General features: G+C 36.1%; 1 protein-coding gene across 3 annotated transcripts in view; it reads right to left on the bottom strand.

Annotated features, from left to right (window-relative positions):
- The window catches only part of LOC138694201 (uncharacterized), a 334,207-nt gene that overhangs the window by 13,323 nt on the left and 298,276 nt on the right, over nt 1-22,608 (bottom strand). The gene's annotated exons all lie outside the window — the stretch shown is intronic.

The following is a 22,608-nucleotide window of genomic DNA, read 5'->3' on the forward strand; positions in this document are numbered from 1 at the left end:
GAGGGATTGTAACTCTCAGATTGGTCCTTGGCTTGTAGTACCTAATTCCAGTCTCCTCCGAGAATTAGCCGATTGTATCGATGTCATAGAAAGAAGGGCAAGTCTCTACTAAGGAAGTTCTCTCTTTCAATACGATTATAGTTCCGGATGGGAGGTACACATTCACTATGTGGGTGTCATTTAAAGTCAAGGATGTTACTCTACCACTTGGATGTCCTACTATATTTTTTACAATAAAACCAGCACGATAAATTATAGCAGTACCTCTATTGTTTTCTCCTGTATGAACTAAAAAATCAAATTGTGGTCCTAAAAAACTAAAATTATCCATGTTTACTTCTTGTAACAGTAATACATCTATGTTATTGTCCCTAATAAATTGACTCAAAGCGTTTTGCTTGAATTTACTCTGTATGCAATTTATATTTAACGTACCGTAATTTCACACAACTATGGTCCTAAGCCACAACTATGGTCCAAACACACGCGCTCACGAAAACAGTGATATCTCAGTTCCTAGTGATAGTTAGTGATTATTTAAATACTAAAGCATAGAGCATAGATATAGTAATATTGTGAGGGTTATGAAACGCATCCTGTCTGCCATGTTTTGTCGCTAGTCAACTGTCAATTGGAGTTAGGTTTTGCAAGTTACCTCGTCCACTGGAAATTTTCTCTGCCATCAGTTACCACAACAAGAATTTCTGTGTTCTTGATGGTCTATATGACAGGTAATTTAGTATTTGCATACATTTAATGAATATTTTTGCAGTTGCATATGTATTTTCATATTTACTGGAAGAATAATAAAAAATGGTACTTGGAGTTCAACTATGGTCCTATCATTTTTGTGGACCATAGTTGTGTTCCGACTTCTGGTTTCGGTTCTTACATTACAGAATGTTTTTATAGCTTCTGGTGGTGCCATCTAATAAAATTTTTCGTAGAAAGTTAGCAGGAAGGTCCTATAAGCTATATGATGACAGAAGTATGGATCTTTGTATAAAATATATCACCAACAAGGTACTGACACAGCGGGAAGCCGCAGAAAAGTCCAAAATACCTCGTAGTTCTATAATACCTAAATCGAGAGCACTGCATGAAAATAAACTAAACTCACCTGATCGACAATGGTTCTTCTTGTCTTCAGAAAAAAAAAGCATTCGTGCATTCGTCGAACATGCTATATCCATGTCCAATCTTGGATTTCTGATAACGTTATTCTACTTCAGGTGTAATGTGAAAATGTACCTGGATAGCCAAGACCGCAAAGTACCAGCATTCTCTAAGAATCTACCTGGAAGACGTTGGGCAAAATGCTTTTCAGAACGTCACAAGAATGAATTATCACAGGTTTTGCAGTCTCCAAATGTGACCGATCTGATACAACCACTAAACAGAACTTGTTTTCGAAATTGAAATACCATTGGCGGCAAATATTTGACGAGTGAAAAGGGACACCAGATGGAAGAAGCATGCCAACAGATTCCAAAAATGTATTTCCTCCATTATTAAAAAGCTCTGGAATAAAGTTACTATAATCCGATATCGCAAGCAAATTTGCAGTTGGATTCAGGAAAGTTGCAATCTTTCCTCTTTGTGCAGTTGAAGTTCTAGGAAGTGTGCCATCATGTTCTGATCCTAAAGTCAGAAACCCAGAAGGAAGTGCTGTTTCAGACACATTCATAAAATAAATAGAAATGACAACGAATCAAGCAATAGAAGAAGGAACATCATAAAGAGGAGAAAGAAGAAACTTGATGTTGACTCAAGTAAAAGTAATTCAGCAGCAGATATTGAAAATTTTGCATTACCATCTACCTCCAAAATTGCAATTTGCTCAAGCAGAAACAAAGGTTATTGCAAGGGGAAGGCAGTAGAGAGTTCTACCGTGAAAAATGAAGATGGATATTCCTTGGCATCAAATCTTCATTGAACTTGTCAGACATTGAAGAGACACTCGAAGATACTTCAAATCATCCTTAAAAGATATTAAACGATCTATCAGTAAGCCAAAGTAGCGAAGTACCTACGAAAAGGAAGCTTTTCCATGTGCCTGAACTTGAAGATCTATGGAGTTAAACAAAAAATAACCCACTCATTATGTACCTATCTGTTTGAGAATGTTTGATTTTGATTAAGAATGGTTGTCTTTTTTTTTTTTTGGTTTTATATTGATTTCGTTATTTGATACAAATTGTATTTTTTTTTTAAGAAACAGCGGTTATGTTAAAATTAAGAAATAAATAATTTTTCTCACTCTCTTCTACAAAATCTGTATTTTATATTAAAAATTATTGACTGCTGTATGACACAGTTGCAAAACATCCCCTCAACTGTAGTCCATGAGCGATTTATATTAGGATATATTCAATGGACTATAGTTGTGACTTCATAACACAACTATAGTCCGTAGTTTATGAAAAGATGCTCCATATACCAACTACATTTCGAATAACAAAAGTGTTTGATATAAATTCCTGACCTTTCTAAAGTTGATATCAACAAAATAAATTCTTCTAATAGTTTTATTTTGTAAATTAGATTGAGAAATCTAAAAAGTGATGAGATATTGAACCATAGTTGTGTGAAATTACGGTAGCATAATTTCTTAAGATTACCATGCTGAAAAAGTAAAGAACTGTGATGGCACGTAAAGATTATTTGCTAGGAAATGTACCACCACGTTTCATAATAAATATTTGCAACAAAAAGCTTTAGCTTACGGAACACAGCCAAACTTTTTTTATGTTTAATATTGGTCGACCAGCAAACTTGCTATACAGACCACTGTTAAATGATGGAATATCACATGCAGAATATCATGCTGAGGTTGGCTCTAAAGGCTCCTCTAATTAATTTAAATTAATTAATTAAACATTTTTGTGAATTATGTGAACAAAAATATGATGATTTTCTGTATTAAATTATGAAGAGTCGTCAGTATCACTAAGAAGGATGTCTTGAGGGAGTTTCCTTTTAAGTCGAGATGGCTGACAAGATCTTGCTCCAATGTTATATGTCACAGCTCCAGGAACACCAGGAAGTTTGTTGAAGAAAGATTTTGACATTGAATGGATGTACTGTTCTAGTGGAAGAATTCCCAATTCTTGATGCAGTTGTTGATTTCTTACAAACCAGGGGGCATTTGTTGCAGTACGCAGGAACTTGTTCTGGAGAACTTGTAGGAGATGCATGTGTGTCTTATTTACTGTCCCCCACACTGGCGCTGCATAAGCTAAAAGAGGTCGTACAAGTGAGGTGTAGAGTAGCATTGAACAGTCCAATCCAATTTGTGAACGTCTATTAACCAAAGGGTATAATTTTCTAATTCTAGAAGAGGTTAGTGTAACAATGGGAGTTATATGGGCATTCCATGTAAGTTTCGTGTCTAATAGTATTCCCAAATATTTGACAGCTTCTTGACTAGAGAGCCATGTAACTTGTTCATTTAGAAGAACCAAAGGAGGTGGATTATGAAGAGGCCTTAAAGAGAAGATTTTTAGCTTCTGTCTTGGTAATGTTGAGTAGTAATCTCCAGTCAGAGAACCATTTAGACAGCTCCTGTAAGGATGTATGAAGAGTGCTGATTGCAGTATTTAGGTTACTATGAGATTAAAAGAGAACTGTATCGTCAGCATACATAGCTATGTGTGACGGTTGTAAACATGGAATGTCATATGTGAAGATATTGAAGAGAAGTGGTGACAGTATAGAACCTAGTGGTACTCCGGCTAAAACTGGACGAAGCGTTGATTTAATGCCATCTATACGTACTGAGAACTGACGCTCAGATAAAAAACTTTTCACTATGCGTGTGAGATAGTCAGGAAAACCAATTCTATATAATTTTAGCATTAGACCATCATGCCAAACAGTATCAAATGCTTGGGCAATATCCAGAAACACAGTGGCAGTATACTGTTTTTCTTCAAAGCCTTTTATAATGGATTCGGTGACTCTTTGCAGTTGGTGTGTTGTAGAATGTTTACAGCCAAACTTTAAGGCAGTGTTATCTCCTTGCTAGAACCCGTTTCAACCGCCTTTTCTTTCTTGGTTCCTTCTTTAGTACGACCGTACGGGTCGCGGGTTGTTCTTAATTTTACTTATTGTACAAGTGTTCTGCGAATATTTTTCTACGATGTTACTTGAATTTGCTATTTCTCTTTTACGCTGCCTAGGATCTCGTATAATTTCGTGTTCTACTGTTGATTTCAGTTTTTTGTTGGGAGTTGCATCTGCCTGCTGCTCTTGCGCTTTACAGTCCACAGACATTGTTGTATCTTCTTCTGCTGGATGTTTCTCCTGATGTTGAATTTTATCCTCCATGTCCTCGTATTCTGCTTTGTTATCCTGTTCTTCAGGTGTTTGCTCTACAAAGTCCTCCGTTGCCTTCAAATAATTTACGTCATTTGACTTTTCTACAGACTTGATTACGGGTGTAGGAGACGCCGAATATGTTTCTTCTAATTCCATTGGGTTGGGCTGTTCGTCATGTATTTACTCCGTCGTTAAAGTAGATTCGGTGTGCTCCGCGGCATGGGAAGCTGGCGCGGAACACTCGCTAATCCCCGCAACAACGTCACTTAGCAGTAGATTCTGGGGTTGAACACTCACATACAGTTTGGTTTTTCGTTTAGGGCATTCTTCTTTTAGATGACCTGGCTCGTGGCAGACGAAACACAATTGCGGTTGACCTACGTATGTTATTTGAGCAGGGCAGCCAGCAATTTTTACTGATCCAGGAATATGTTGTTTAATTTCCATTTTTACTGCCCTAATTCCGTTGTTGACTGGTAAGGGAAAGGCTGTACTCCACTGTTCGTTTCGTATTGAGCTAATGGTTCCATATCGGTTTAACACTTGTGTCACTACGGAATTTGATATTTCCGGGGGGAGGTTAAATACTCGCACTGTGAATGAGGGAAAGTACGCTTTGCTAATTTTAACTTGTGTGTTTTCACCATTCTCATATTTAAAAGGTACTTCCCCTTCATATGTTTGTACTATTCTCTCAAATAAGTTAGGAGAAAATTACCTTGAGATAAAGTGATCTTTCCTGTGTGTTGAGCTGTACCATGTCCAACTGATCTGCTGTTACCTTTAACTGTTGTTGTATCCATCGGTGCAGTTCCATTGCTGTAGGTCTCGTTGCCGTTGTCTCAAATTGAACCTTGATGGTGTTGACAGACGAAAGGTCGTCATTCTTGTTGAAATTCACTTAAGCACAACTACTTGTATTAATTAGATGTATAATGTCTGTTACTAATGTACGTTATTTGACCGCACTGTGTCACTTACACTGTCAACAATAAGAAACTTTACGTGCGCGTAATCAATCAGTTCTCGTCACGGTACACAAGCCGGATCGGAAACACACGACCTTCCTCTACCGTGGTCAGAACCACACTGATTTGAGATCAAGTATTAAAGTTGGGTCTTTTTCTATTAACGATTAATTCATTGAAATTTACGAACTTCGAGTTACAATGGGTTTGTTAGACTTGTCGGATGAGTTATTGTTTTCACTTCCACGTACAAAAGTTAACTGGAGGGTACATTGTTCCCTATTACCTATGCACGAAAGTAAATTTAACCTAATAATATTAACATAGGAGATTAGCTATCACATTGCTGGATGAAGAATTGCCAATATGAAAGATTTTATTCAGTAGGTCACTTTTTCCTGACTATTGAAGCTTGTTTCATCAACATTTATTCTTCAGTAGAATCCTGCACTTTAAATTGTTTTCACCGTGATAAGTAGGTACAGTTTCCCTGGAAAAGAATGAGACGATTGAATATTCCTAAGTCTCAGATGTAAGACACTGCGCATGATCGGAGACCAGAGCACTGATACGCAAGATAACGAATATTGAGTTACTTAAATGCAGGCTATTTGTTTTGTTACTACCATCGTTCCGAAATTCACTTCAAAAACTGCAAAAAATATGATAATATTACGTAAATAAAAGATAAATATATACATAAATCGTGTAGTTAAATCGACAATGGACCTTCACGACTAGATCGACACTCCGCACAGAAAGGAAAGATTTCATGTCGTTTCAATAGCTCAGACGGTAAGACTTCTGCGTGTTTTGTAGAAAAGTGCGAGTTCGATTCTTAGTTTACACAACGATTTTTTTTTGTCTAAATAACGTTGAAATAGCTAAGTAACGTTGAAATAGAGTTTTACAAAGTCTGAGATTAAGTGTTAATGATCGCAAACAATACAAAATTACAAATTATAATACTATAAACAATAATCTAATGAATGCATTTATACACACACATATACAATGTAAATGCATATATATTAAAAACTAACAATTCAAATGAAATTAAAAAATATATATCATAATAGACAAACTTTTACAAAGGTTTAGAGTCCTTAGGCTATGTCATTTGTTGAGTAATTATTACAATATTTTATTAATAGCTTTCCCATATGTGTAAGAAATGCACTCGCACAAAACACTTTTTGTCAAAAGTATGGCTTTGAATTATTTCATTCTCACACCTTCAGTTAATTTTAACTATTTTTCTACGTGTTTCCAATAGTGTTCAATTTAATGTGCATTCAATTTTATTCATATTATGATTGAATGAAAAAGCACTGTTGCAGTTATTGACTAATTACATATATTAATACTAATTATTAAATGCAACTATTAAGTAACCAATTGCAGTATCTTTTGCAAAATCTTTAATGTTTAAGTTGTCAATAATATTTCCGTACTATATTCTATAATATGTTAAAAGATTTTGCAATAGATTTGGGATCCTCTACTTTATAATCATTGGTTTTAATGAAAAAATATTTTCTTTCTTAGGATATCTACAAGTTTAACTTTAAATATATTCGGAATAGCTTTAATTGCATTATCTGAATTTTGTACTTTTCTATTCAAATATATTCTATTTCCCTCTTTCATAATTTTTTATAAATTACACTGTACTTCTTGCAGTATTTCAGAACATGTGGATCATTACATTGCAGCTCATTACATAGAGATTCTTCTTCTTAATACATGAGATTTTGAAGTCCCTGCGTTATCTACATGATTTTACTTTTGAATTTTTTCACAACATTGAGCGGAGAACATCCATTGAAGTGATTATGAAATTAACCCAGATAAGCCTGAAATTTTTTTTACTAGGAATTTCATCATATCCTTATAAAATGTACTTAAAATATTCGTTTATATAGTTTTTAACAACCACTGTGCAATCATGGCATTGGTTTTTTTAAATAAGTGGCGTCCTAAATATAGGTCGGTAGGATATAGGGAGAACATATGAGCAATATGCATTAGTTGTCCGAAATGTAGTAGCGAATGCAGATAAAACGAGTTGTGATCTCAATGTAAATCAAAATTACAATAATATAGTGCAACAATGTAATTTTAGACGGAATACTTTAACTCATTCTTGTGATAATATATTATAAACTGTAAACACAAATTGTTTTCTCTTACATATTCTTGAAGTGAGCAAAGTAATAATATGAACATTCAGTGTTCATTACCGTGAATTGCAACAAAATAAATCCACATATATAATTTAGCGGTAAATTGTGCAATATTGTAACTTGAAAATGAAAATGAACTAATCACAGTGATGACATAAATAAACTGTCACATACATGCAAAGTTCTGAATATTTACTACACATTAGTGTGATATACAAGAAAACACTTGACATGTAAGCCAATGCCACACTTCCTTCCTACAGGAAGTCTTCTGATGACACACTCTACACCTGGTTTGACAGTTCTGTTAGATCACCAAATGTTCGAGCATGTCATATTTCGAATCTGCATGTTTCATTCGCGATGCCTTGCTTGGGCCTCTTTTTGTTGAGTGCTTATTTGTCGTCTGAATGCCAGATGATCCAGCTTTCCGTCATTATTTTTGTGGAGAAGCCATGCATTTTGCTCAGCCATGTCAATACACTGCATGATTATGGGGAAGTACCATTTTTTACCACGAATGACAGTTCTATACAATGATATATTCTGATTTGCACGATCAACTCCACCCATGTGTTTGTTGTAGATAGATATATTTCTGGGCTAAGAAATTTGAATTTTCTTTTTCTCAAGTCTTGAATATCTAGAGACACTTTACAGTGGATTCACAGGCACGGCATTTTATGCTACAGTAATGACACTGTTATCGTTCCACTTGCAAACGACAACTTTTGCTTCAGCTGTTTGGAAGTCATAAGATCCTCTCTATCTTTTCTTCATCTCAAGAGTAGTCACCAAGGGGCAGTTTGACTTCCTGTTGTCTCGAATTGTAGCAGTAGCTCTGATTTTCCGCTTTCCTAGCTCCACAAAAAGAGGAATACTGGTGAAAAAGTTGTCGAAGAAAAAATGATAGGCTGCATCAGGGTGCTCAAACCTTAACACGTCAGAATACTGTAACATGATGCTACCTCCAAGCACTATTGTAGATAATCTTATTTTATTGGGGTCGAAGCCCCTTGATATGGCTCAAACCAAATGACGAATCCATTGTCTGTAGCGCCAAGCCAAAATTTGAAGATCCTCTCTATCTTTTCTTCATCTCAAGAGTAGTAACCAAGGGGCAGTTTGACTTTCTGTTGTCTCGAATTGTAGCAGTAGCTCTGATTTTTCGCTTTCCTAGCTCCACAAATAGAGGAATACTGGTGAAAAAGTTGTCGAAGAAAAAGTGATGGGCTGCATCAGGGTGATGGGTTTATTCTTGATCAATTGTTTGCAGCCATGGTGCTCTTGAAAATCTGCTCTTTTATTCACTATGTAACATACATATTGCTGGATTACAGAATTTTAAATATTAAAAAGACAAAATTACTTTACCAGAAATGTACGCGGATCATCCTACCGCCCTACATATAGGTCGCTTCAGTTTAGCCTATTATAAACGCAAAGTAATCATAGTAAATTTCAATCTTACTTAATAATACGTTGTATTCATGTCTTATAAGTGTACAAATAAAATTACAAAGTTCTAGTTCCACTTAAAAGTAAATAAAATACATTACACTTACAAAGTGTTTGTCATGGTAAGACACAGACAACTTTCAAACACAAGTATACTAGGATATGAACACTTGCAACATCGGCTGTCTCATCAACAACTAAATAGATGTCTGTAACATTAGCAACAGGACTGCCAACTTGTAGGAAGTCAAAGAGATAGATTTAAATTGAGAAAATATATGCCGTCCTACATATTAGTCAGTAGGTTTATCTGGGTTAAGTGAAAAATTCAATACATTTACTCTTAATATCAGTAGTACCAGTATCATATACGTTTTTCCAAGATTCATTTTGTAGACATAAATGTAAATAATCACTAGATACAGCATTTACGATCCTTTCTTAGTTTTTAAATTAATATTTTGAAATTGTTCAGTGACATTGGAAACACTTAGGATTTGTTTATGGTGTTCAGACAAGCCATTGATTATAGGTTCTGTCGAATAGGAATTCAGTCTAATTCTGTGTACAAAACATTTATGCTGTGCTACTTCAGCTTAGATTTAATTTGATTAGTTTCGCAACAATTGGACTTCCTGTTATATCCTGTTATTTAGATACTTAATTTAGGGTTGATTTATTAACTCTTACTATGCAAGATGCCTCTTATTTCAATAATTCTGTATCACGTTAAATAGTCATTGTCTACACTAAAGTATTATCGTCATCCTTCATTTCTCATCGTAATGGCGAACCGACGTGACATGAGACAGCGGGTTATAGCTCTAGTTGAGGCTGGATATGAGGCTAGATCTGCTGGCCGTTTGGTCGGTGTTCCTGGAAGTACAGCCGCGAGGTGGGTTCATCGTTACCAAAATTTAGGGGAGGTCGAAAATCGCCCTATTCCTGGGCGTCCGCGGATTTCTTCATTGGAAGAGGTTGCTCTCTTATTCGAGACAGTTCGACAGGACCCCTTTTCTGACTGCTAACGAAATAAGAGCAGCATCTAACTTTCCCGGGTCTTCACAGACTGTGATCAGCAGGTTGAGGAACCGCAGTATTAGAAGCCGGAGGGCTGCGCAAATGGAAATATTGGGGGAAGTACAAGCTGTCGACCGTCTTGCCTTCGCTACCAATCGAGTGGATTTTGATTGGAGAAATGAAATTTTCTCCGACGAAAAAACCATCTCGAGTGATTACGAAAGTCATGTCCGTGTCTATCGTGAGGATGGTCTCGGACATGACCAGCGCTATGTGCACCGACGTGAAAGATCGGGGCGCTTTAGCATATCGTGTTGGGGGTGGATGTCTTACGATGGACCTGGCGTTATAGAACGCATCGATGGCCGGTTTAATCGGGAACTTACGAGCACATTCTGGAAAATATATTCCTTCCCTCCGCCCGAGAACGTTTTCCCGAAGGAACATTGCTGTTCCAGCAGGATAACCATCCCGTGAACTATGCTGCAAGCATTCAAAGATGGTTTCAAAGGAGACCCGAGATCGAAATTATTAATTGGCCTCCGAAGTCACCTGATTTGAATGTCATCGAAAAGTTATGGGCGGAATTGAAAAACAGAAGGATAGCCACCTATGCCCACCGACGCCCTCAAAATCGAGACGAATTGTGGGATCAAGTTGTTGACACCTGGGAAGATCTCGCCGGGGATCAGAACTTATTCCACAATCTCGTGACATCCATGCCGGATCGACTTAGAGCTGTAATAGAAGCTGATGGCATGTGGTCAAGATTTTAAGTTAACAGGTCTCTTTTTGTTTCTTATGATTTTTGTTTGAGGAAGAATACTTTTAACTTCCACGTAAGATTTATTTTTGACGAGGTTCAGCCCACTTGTAAGACCCAGAAAATGGGCATAAATTATTCCATATTTTTCGACAAATTAGACAGTCGAGGAACTCTGAACAAATTAATTACACCTCAATAAAACAAAAGTTTTACCCGAGATCGAACACGAGACGTTTCGGTTATAGAGTGGAACCGACACGCTGCTATATGAGCTACCGAGACAAGACAGTGACAGCAGCAGTCCAGACTGTAAATCCCTTAGCAGGCATTGGCCATTCGGTACAGAGAAGCAATGATATTTTGTGACTCGAGCTATGTTTTGAAATCCTGGCCTTAAATGGCAGTCTTCTTCGTGATCCTTATTCAGGTCCTTGTCCTTGTTGTGGTCCTTTTAACAGTTCTTGTACTATTTGTCATGGTCTGTATCGTTACGTCGATATCGAGTGAACCGCGCTGTAGAACTTTAACTTCCGACGACCAAGAATCGTCTCATTCTTTTTAAGGGTAACTGTACATCTGCAGTATTCCGAAATCCAGATGGTGAAATTGTGTAGCCTAAATAAAGATATAAGGAAATGCAGAATTGTTACCTGGGAGGCAATATCTAAAGGTAGGAAAAACTTGGCGAGGTCGGAATAGGGGGTTAAGTTCCACATAGGAATGTAGAACTATATGAGAGGAAGGTAATTTGAACTGTACTTTCAACAAAGTTTAGTTAAATATCGAAAAAACTACCTAACCATCAAAAGTGCTTTCCCCTTGGTAAATCATGGTAACGATGGTTAGTTGGAATTTCGAGTGGTCAATGTGTTGTGAGGCATTTTCCCAGCTCTACTCCATTGTCTCGCCGTTGAGATTATCTCTGTTAGTTAACGCCATGAGGAACCTGATTCTTATTAGAATTGTGGGGCCCCCTTTCATCGACTTCAACCTTGACAAGTATGTTAAATCTTGGTTTCTAAAAGGCCGTCATGTTGTAACAGACTTCGGAAGGGAAAAGCGTAACGCAAAGGGAGAAAATACTGAAGCAATGGCTATGCTATGCAAAATTTTCTGATATTTTGGTAACCGGTAATTAGTTTTGTAAACTAATTATTTATTTTGTTAACCCAAATTGAGTCATTTTATATTGACACGAATTTAATTTACATTTCTTCTGAAAGGTGCATTAAGATGTGAAAATTAATAAGGGTTAATTATATTTTTAATGCGCTTTTCTCTCTGAACATTGTTTAGGCCTTGAATTACAGGTACAATTGGCAGCAATCATCTCTCCGTTTGCTCCAATGAATTTTGCACAGTTACAACTTCTTCTCTAGAAAAAAAGGAACTAATTATTATTATTATTATTATTATTATTATTATTATTACTATTATTATTCATTATTATTAATTTCACTGTTTGATTATCTGATAGTATATTTGTGACCTGGTTGAGTGTGTAAGAGGAAGCCATATGGCCTTAAGTCGGCCAATATATTATTATTATTATTATTATTATTATTATTATTATTATTATTATTATTATTATTATTATTATTATTATTGTTACTATTACTTGACTTGGAAAGTAGTAACGAAATGTGGAGTAGGAATATGAAACCTCCAAGGGAAAAAAATTTTAATGGACTGAGACTCTCATATCTCTTATAGCCAGTGAAAGTCGAAATAGAACCACAAATTATTTTACGTGACGTTAATTGTTTACGCAGTTCCAAACACAAATGAAATTGAACAAAGAAGTCGTATTGAATGTCCCTGGGCCCTTAGGCTTATGTGTTTGTTTTATGGACTCGCCCGAATTCTTACACTGTGACTCACGACCCAAGGATAATAAAAGTCTCAATCTGCCTGTCATTCCATCAAAGTTAAAGCTCGTTTCTCCAGAATATGACGTGATGTTTCCTTCTACTTATTTTAATTATGAGGGAACAAATTTTAAACGCTGTAATTTATGGGTTGCTTGCAGCCAACGCCTTGCCAATATGAATTCCTTGGAGTGATCAGTCTTGCGTCAGGATGATGGAATGTTCATTGCTGTCACCTACAGCAGTGGTAGTCAAACCTTTTTGTTAGCGTACCCCCAAAATACCTTTATTACCTTCGTATCCCATTGCGATTGTATAAGAAATAACAAAAGACTATGACTCCTGCACGCAAGCAAAGTAATAATAATAATAATAATAATAATAATAATAATAATAATACATACATACATACATACATACATTCATTCATTCATTCATACAATAGCTATGTATGCAATAATAAAAGTAATAAATTAAGTAAAATGTTATTGAAACGAGGAAAATAACAGAGTTCATATTGTAAAAGAAAATACGTAAGTTGCAATAAATACCAAAAGGTACAATAAAATTAATTTATCAGCATTTTTACATACGTAGTCATTGGGGTGCGTATCCCTTGAGACAACCCCGCGTACCCCTAGAGATACGTTAAGATTGAGTACCACTGATCTAGAGTACTCTCTCGCTTTAGGAATACAACACATCACTTCTGATCCCTGAGCTGTAGATCATTTGCAATTATTAATGGCGACTAACTTTCAATATTTCTCGTGCGACGGGTATTTGTTCTGCCAGAAAGTGGTCGATGCCCATAGGAGACATTTCTCATTAATTGTAAAATATCCATTAGCTGTACGTGAAGCCCAGTTTGGCAATCATGCATTAAAACAACCCGAGGTTCATGGAAGCAATTTCTTTGTCAAGCAATAACATTAACTCGCTTTCATTGTATCCATCAGTTACGCTATTTTTGTGTTCAGATAGTCATTATAGTTTATTATAAACATTCAGGCAGTTGCTAAAGAAGATAATCTATTTACACAAATTGTGTGACAGTAAAATTCAGTACATTAATAGCTGATATATTACAATTATACGCAGTATTAGCACAAATTTTTTTAAAAAGAAGCGCGTTTTCCTGCATTCGCTGTTTGTATATAATTTTATCCCGATGACGTACTAGTATATTATCTACTGCATTCTGAATTTCAATATTCTCTCGTAAAATGTGGAGGTGAAATATAACGTAAACTCCATTATTTTAGGATGATAGTACTTGAAGAAAACGCTATCAGACAGAGAGAATTTTGGAAATACATTAATCATTTTCAGTGTGTGCTTTTATTACTCATCTGATGATGTCATAAGTGCCTTTACCTTTCATTTTAATCACATAATAATTATTTAATTTAAAAAAATAGTGATATATTTCAATGTAATATACAGAGTGTTTAAAAAATACGGGGCATAATTTCAGGTATGTATTTCCCACATGTAGACAATCAAAATAGTTCATTGCAACATGTGTCCGGAAATGCTTTATTTCCGAGTTATGGCCTTCACAACATTGAAATTCACCGGAATGTTTTTCTTTCCGCAGGTCGTTGCCGTCAAAGGAGACATTAAGAGGGCACTCTGACAGTTCATTCCGAAGCGAAGGTTACAGTCAGTGTTGTGTATGCGTTAGACTGTGCGACATGTATTCAAATCAAGAGCTGGCAGAGATACACTACATGTACGGTAAGGCGGACGGCAATGCTGCGCTGGCTCGTCGTTTGTACCAGGAGAGGTACCCATAGCGACAATGTCCAGATCGGAAGTCATTTGTACGTCTCCATTACCGTCTGTGCGAGTATGGAGAATTTAACTCTCCTGGTTTGGGAAGGGGACGACCAAGATCTACAACCCCAGAAGTACAGGAGGAGATTCTGGAGGCTGTGAACATGACTCCTTCTATCAGCATACGAAGGGTAGCGTTGCAAGTCAGTGTTCCTCATACGACTGTCTGGAGACTGTTGAAAGGTTATCAATTGTATCCTTATCATTTGCAACGTGTACAGGCCCTGTCACCAGCAGATTACCCTGCACGAGTTAGGTTCTGTCAGTGGTTCTTGCAGCAGTGTGGTGTAAATCCGAACTTTCCTGCCTTAGTATTATTTACAGATGAAGCACAGTTCACACGAGATGGCATAACAAATTTCCACAATCAGCATGTATGGGCGTATGAAAACCCACGTGCAACTGTTCCATCTCATCTCCAGGTGCGGTTCTCCCTCAACATGTGGGCCGGTATTATTGCTGATCGATTAGTTGGACCCCATGTACTTGTAAACAGACTTACGGGGCAGGCGTACACAAACTTCCTGGAAAACACCATACCTCATGTTTTAGAAGACACTCCACTGATCAATCGTTAAGACATTCACTTCTTGCATGATGGCGCTCCTGCACACTTCAGTCGTACGGCTCGCCGGTACTTGGATCGAAGGTTTCCTGATCGATGGATAGGTAGAGGTGGCCCAATTGCTTGGCCTCCACGCTCACCTGATCTGAACCCTCTCGATTTCTACTTGTGGGGCCATTTAAAATCATTGGTTTATTCGTCTCCGATGCATGATTTGGAATTCCTTCGGAATCGAATTGTGGCATGTTCTGAGGACATACGCAATACTCCTGGAGTTTGGGATCGTGTTCGCAGGACAATGAGACATCGATGTGAGATCTGTATTCAAGCAGGAGGTGGACATTTTAAACATCTTCTGTAATGACAATGACGTGCGGAAAGAAGAACTTTCCGGTGAATTTCAATGTTGTGAAGGCCATAACTCGGAAATGAAGCATTTCCGGACACATGTTGTAATGAACTGTTTTGATTGTCCACATGTGGGAAATACATACCTGAAATTATGCCCCGTAGTTTTTAAACACCCTGTGTAATATGTAAAAATGTAATATAATCCATGTAACATAATTTCTGAAGATTAATTCACAATCACGTGCCGACATTAAGATACACGGCCACTAGCTACCAAAGATAACTGTCATAAATATGTGAGATTTAACATTGAATGAAGCCATTGAAAAGAATATTACGAGTTACATGGTAATGGGCATGGTATCACATAAAACCGTCTAGTCCAAAGGAATGCTCCAAAAAGTTACCAGTTGCAGGACACTAGGTATAGAATCACAAAATGGTTGCAGGATAATCGGCATGGAACCACACAGCCATAGACGGAGTTATGGGGGTGCATAGGGTTGCACTACCCCTCCAAACTTGTCTCAACTCTTTTTCTACTATTAACGTTAGAAAATATTGAGTTCAAAAGATATTTTATGCTTTTCTCTATGATTAAGTTTCTGTGCTTTATTTGACAATTAAGTCTTCAGATCATGTGTCTAGACTATAACATTTATTTTAAAGTTCTGAATGTATAAGAATTTCTATACCTCATTTGAGGAATGGAAGCATTGTAATTTTTCTTTTGTAACAGCCGGTACTCACGTGTTAGAAGTCTGCAGGTATTCAGGCCGCCACTTGGAGAAATATGAGTTACATACTGCACAACAATGCAGAAAAAATGAAAAGTGATCCCGGAATAATGTGTGAACTTAAGCACGAGATTAAATAATAATTACGGTTTACATTTCATGATATCTTCAGGAAGGTAAACGTCATATAAAATGTTTCTGTTAGCATTGTTACGTAGTTTTATTGATGTATGCACATGTTCCTGTACGAGAGACAAAAAGGAGATTGTTTTAAGTTATGTCCTATTATAATTTGTAGTAGACCTACAGTTCAAGCCCTATATAACTCGGTCCGAAACCTCACGGATATGGACGTAACTGTAAGAAACATGCCCCCGAAAATACCATTATTATCAAATGATTATATTCCGATATACTCTACAACGGTTAAGCTATAACGGGGGGATGAGGTAAATAATGTCCCCATAACCCGGTTATATGGGGATTCTATGGTTTTGCTTTGCCCCTCTCTCAAGGAAACTGTTGTCTCTCCCCCTATGACATAGCATCGTCTAATATGTATGAATACTGAACATGGCAGCATTAGAAGAATCCCCAAGAAGTTAACGAGTGACAGGACAATAGGCATAGAACCAACATAGAACAGTCTAATACCTACGAATGCTGAACATAGCAGCATTAGATAAATCCTCAAGAAGTTACACGTTACAGGACAATAAGCACAAAATCACATAAAACCATCTAATACAAACGAATTCTGAACATAGCAGCAGTTGAGCTGCTCGTGTGAAGACAATGTTAAGTGACTAAAACTACATTTTGAAATACAGTAACTTTAATGTTTGAAAAACTCATGCTCATGTAACACTGACATGTATTGCCAACATTCGAAACTTCAATATAAAACGTCTCACATACAAAAGACAAATGGTAGTCTACTGAAAAGATCTTGTGACATAACATTATTTTTATGAATAACATATAATTATGTGAAAATGTTACTTAACATTGTCTTCACCCGAGCAGCTCATTTAAAGAATCCTTAAGAAATTATGATTTTCAGGACAATCGGCATGGAATCACATAAAACCGTCTAATACAAACGAATGCTGAACGTGGCGGGATTAGAAGAATCCTAAAATAGCTGCAACAGAAATGCATCGTATGCACATTGTGCTCTTTAATCTGTATACGAGCGTATAGTGGGTAAAATAAGTCTCTGTACACCAATCGTAATTACATTATTTATTTAATAATATGTACAGTTACCCTTAAAAGGAATGAGACGACTCTTGGTCGTCGGAAGTTAAAGTTCTACAGCGCGGTTCACTCGATATCGACGTAACAATAAATGCTATGACATATACAAGAAGAATTGTTACAAAGACCACAAAAGGACAAGGATCAGAATAACAACCACGAAGAAGATAGCCATTTAAGGCCACGATTTCACAACATTTCTCGAGTCACAAAATATCATTGCTTCTCTCTACCGAATGGCAAATGCCTGCTATGGGATCTACATTGTGGACTGCTACTGTCGCTGTCTTATCTCGGTAGCTCATATAGTAGCGTGTCGGTTCCAATATATTACCGAAACGTCTCGTGTTCGATCCCAGGTAAAACTTTTTTATTGAGGTGTAATTAATTTCTTCAGAGTTCTTCGACTGTCTAATTTGTAGCAAATATGGAATAATTTATGCCCAATTTCTGGGTCTTACAAGTGGGCTGAACCTCGTCAACAAAATCTCACTTGGAAGTTAAAAGTATTCTTCCTCAAACAATAATAATAAGAAACAACAAGAGACCTGTTAACTTAAAATCTTGTCCACATGACAGCTTCTATTACAGCTCTAAGTCAATCCGGCATGGATGTCACGAGATTGTGGAATAGGTTCTGATCCCCGACGAGATCTTCCCAGGTGTCAACAACGTGACTCCACAATTCGTCTCGCTTTCGAGGGCGTCGGTGGGCATAGGTGGCCATTCTGTAGTGACATAAACATAGATTATCTCTCGGAACTTTTCCGTAAAAGTACATTAAATTCACTCCTTGAAACTGACAACCTTAGTCTTAGCGTAATTTTTCCACCAGCATACAAGCTTAAGTAGCACAGTCATTGATACAATTTTTGTACACAGAATTAGACTGAATTTCTATTAGACAGAATCTATAATTGATGGCTTGTCTGAACATGAGAAACAAATCCTAAGTGTTTCCAATGTCACTGAACAATTACAAAATATTAATTTAAAAACTAAAAAAGGGTCGTAAATGCTGTATCTAGTGATTATTTATATTTATGTCTACAAAATGAATCTTGGAAAAACGTATATGATACTGGTACTACTGATATTAAGAGTAAATGTATTGTATCTTTCACTTAATTTCAGAATCACTTCAGTGGATGTTCTCCACTCAGTGTTGTGAAAAAATTCAAAAGTACAAAAATGTAGATAACGCAGGGACTTAAAAATCTCATGTATTAAAAAGAAGAATCTCTATGTAATGAGCTGCAATGTAATGATCCTCATGTTCTTAAATACTACAAGAAGTACAGTATAATTTATAAAAAATTATGAAAAAGGGAAATAGAATACATTTGAATAGAAAAGTACAAAATTCAGATAATGCAATTAAAGCTATTCGGAATGTTATTAAAGTTAAACTTGTAGATATTCTAAGAGAGAAAATATTTTTTCATTAAAACAAGTGATTATAAAGTAAAGGATTCCAAATCTATTGCAAATTCTTTTAACGTCTTATAGTATATGGTACAGAAATATTATTGACAACTTAAACATTAAAGATTTTGCAAAAGATACTACAATTGGTTACTTAATAGTTGCATTTAATAATTAGTATTAATATATGTAATTAGTCAATAACTGCACCATTGCTTTTTCATTCAATCATAACATGAATAAAATTGAATGCACATTAAATTAAACACTATTGGAAACACGTAGATAAAATAGTTAAAATCAACTGAAGGGGTGAGAATGAAATAATCCAAAGCCACACTTTTAACAAAAAGTGTTTTGTGCGAGTGCATTTCTTACACATATGTGAAAGCTACTAATAAAATATTGTAATTATTACTCAGCAAATGACATAGCCTAAGGACTCTAACCTTTGTAAAAGTTTGTCTGTGTGGCTTAAGAATATTTTTTAATTTCATTTTAATTGTTAGTTTTTATTATATATGCATCTACATTGTATACGTGTGTGTGTGTGTGTGTATAAATGCATTCACTAGATTAACGTTTATAATATTATAACTTGTAATTTTGTATTGCCTGTGATCATTAACACTTAATCTCAGGACTTTGTAGAACTCTATTTCAACGTTACTTAACTATTTGAACATTATTTGGACACAAAAATCGTTGATGTAGACTGAGAATCGAACTCGCTCTCTTGTACACAACAGGCAGAAGTCTTAGCGTCTGAGCTATTGAAACAACACGAAAGCTTTCTTTTCTGTGTGGAGTGTCGATCTAGTCATGAAGGTCCATTGTCGATTTAACTACACGATTTACGTATATATTTATATTTTATTTACGTAATATTATCATATTTTTTGCAGTATTTGAAGTGAATTTCGGAACGATGGTAGTAACAAACCAAATAGCCTGCATTTAAGTAACTCAATATTCGTTATCTTGTGTATCAGTGCTCTGGTCTCCGATCATGCGCAGTGTCTTACATCTGAGACTTAGGAATATTCAATCGTCTCATCCTTTTCCAGGGAAACTGTACGTACGTAGTAAGAAGAAAATTCTGCTTGATTATAGAACACTTTATGCATATGCATATGGTGCATGTATATAAAACAACGCGAAGCTGTGTGTGTTCATTTCCCTCTCAAACATGTGATAAATTAGTGATCGTTAGTTGAAGGTGAAGAAAGATCTCCATACATGTGTTCTTACCATTGCTGCAAAGGTCATTTTTAATGGCTTAATGTGAGAACTGAACTGTATCAATTTAGTTACGGTTAGTACATACTTATTTACTTAAGGCGAAAGGGTGTGCAAGAAAAAATGTTTTATTTAACGATGGTCGCAACTGCCGAGATTATATCATCGTCGCCGGTGTGCCGGAATTTTGTCCCGCAAGAGTTCTTTTACAGGCCAGTAAATATACTGACATAAGCCTGTCGCATTTAAGCGACCGGGATCGAACCGGCAACCTCGGGAACAGAAGGCCCGCACTCTACCGATTACGCCACCTAGGTCGACGAGTGCAAGAAATGCTATATGAGTGTACATTATGGAACTTTTATTAGCTATTCGAAGTTTAATTGTGAACTTAACAAAAGAAAGAAAATCCATTAGAATAGCAGACAGTGTCAAGAAATCCACGTTCTTTGCTCAGTATTATAACAGGAATTTCAGTTAGGGCCTATATGACATGTCATCCACAGTGCCAAAAGAAAATCACACACAAGAATCATAGGTATATCACCCCACTAGCATAATCGCATTGTCATAATCAATATCTATAAGTAATTGCCCAGCACTATATTAAGATTAACCTCTTTGTTATAGAAAATATTTAATTGTCATGTTACCTAAGGTGACGATATTCCTGTAAAACAACCGCTGCCGCATTGGTATTCCGTTGCATGCTAACATAAATGTGGACTATTACTGTATGTGATCTACCGCGAGAAACTAGAAGTATTCTGAAAGTAGGCCTATGTTCCATCTTCATATCGCGCTTTGGTACTACCGAAATTTATGCTTTTCTTGATGTTTTGAGTAAATATCCCTCGACGAATTTTAATGTCAAAGTAACCTAGCACAACCCGCTAGGCTTCCTTTACGAGATAAAAATTGTTTTATATGAAATATTTCATAGCGTATTTTGCGAACACTATTGACTTAATTCTCAATGTACTAATTCAATTTAAGGAAGCAGAATATTGTGATCATAAATGACTGAAACAATTTCTTTCGTCCTTTAAATGTCAGACATTTGATCCCAGCAAATGCAACATTGTAAAAGTCCTATGGAGAACGAAAAGTTACATTTGTTCGAATCACAATTCAGCAAATTTAAAGAACAAAAGTAAAATTCTTTCAATGCATTTTTATAATACTGCACACTTTTAATTAACTGAGTATATTGGAAATTAAATTAGTGGCTTTTCCAAAATACCCTATGAAATGTTTCATATAAAACAATCTTTATCTAAAAAAGGAAGCAAAATCGAGCAAAAGTGTACTAAACTTTTTGCTTTAAATATCTCAAACAATAACTCCTGAAAAAGAAATATATGGAAATCCAACGGAAATGCTTTTGAGCTCGTGATTATTCTTTCTTTTTTTTTGTCTGTTTCATGTTGTGTAAGTGAATGCTCAAAAACTTCCACAAAATTTACGCTTCCAATTCTGATTTTAACTTTTTGATAAAAAAAGAACCTAATTTATATGAGCGTTTACCTATCTCATGACATAGTCACTGCATTTCAAAATGATCCTGAAATAAAATATTTTGAATGACACAAAGAAAACAAGAACAGTGCAAATTATAATATCAATACCAATTATGTAACACGTAATCACAGTATCAACAAAAACACACTCAACAATCTTGTTACCATTCAATTTGCATGCTCCCGTTCTTAGAATCAGACACAAAATAAATTTCAGTTGTTGTTGTTGTTTAGTCAACTGTCCGAAGACAGGTCTGAACCTCACAAGTAATACCAAGAAGACACAACTTAAGAGGCAACTAGGCCAGAAGATAATGTGGTAGTGTGGCCAGTTCCTTTCCTCCTCCATTGTATACATCGCCGACTAGTTACATATTACACTAGCCAGACTTCAGATGCATACACACAATTATTCTTCCTCTGACACATATCGTCAAGTGAGATATACTGCCTAATAATAGATGTATATATCAGCCAGAACTTCAATCAGAGGATTTATAACAGTAACACTCAAAATTCTCGCAATCACACTGGAATTTTCGCACAATAATTACTAACGTACTCCCATTACTGAAATCACGAAGACATAATTACACATTGATTGTTATGTCCCACTCTTGATCCTGCTCGCACATTCATATTCTCAGAATCACACCGAAACTCATAGGGACATTGACACACACACACACACAAATTCACGCTATCGCACTCAAATACTCCCATAACCACAATCACACTTACTCGTATAGATCTAATCACAATATCACATACAATTTCACTAACACTCATGAATACGCTGCGGATTTAGCATATTTTGCATGTTCTGCTCACCGCATAAAAGTGATGCTAAGTATACAGAAAATTACGGGCTGGTTTCATCACCAAAATGTTAAAAATGCACTAATCTGTTACTTGTTAACATGTGCTATAATTTTAACAGTTGTATTAACATTTTTTCGTGCAGTTCGGATTCAACAACGATTTCCAGACGGATGTTGACTAAGATTTTTTTTTAACTTTAGCGAAAATGGGGGACAGAATGTGCCAGGAAGGTTTTGTCAAAATTAAAATTAGGCCTACTCTGAA

This window comes from Periplaneta americana, unplaced genomic scaffold, assembly GCF_040183065.1.
Source record: "Periplaneta americana isolate PAMFEO1 unplaced genomic scaffold, P.americana_PAMFEO1_priV1 scaffold_84, whole genome shotgun sequence".
NCBI classification, from domain to species: Eukaryota; Metazoa; Arthropoda; class Insecta; order Blattodea; family Blattidae; genus Periplaneta; species Periplaneta americana.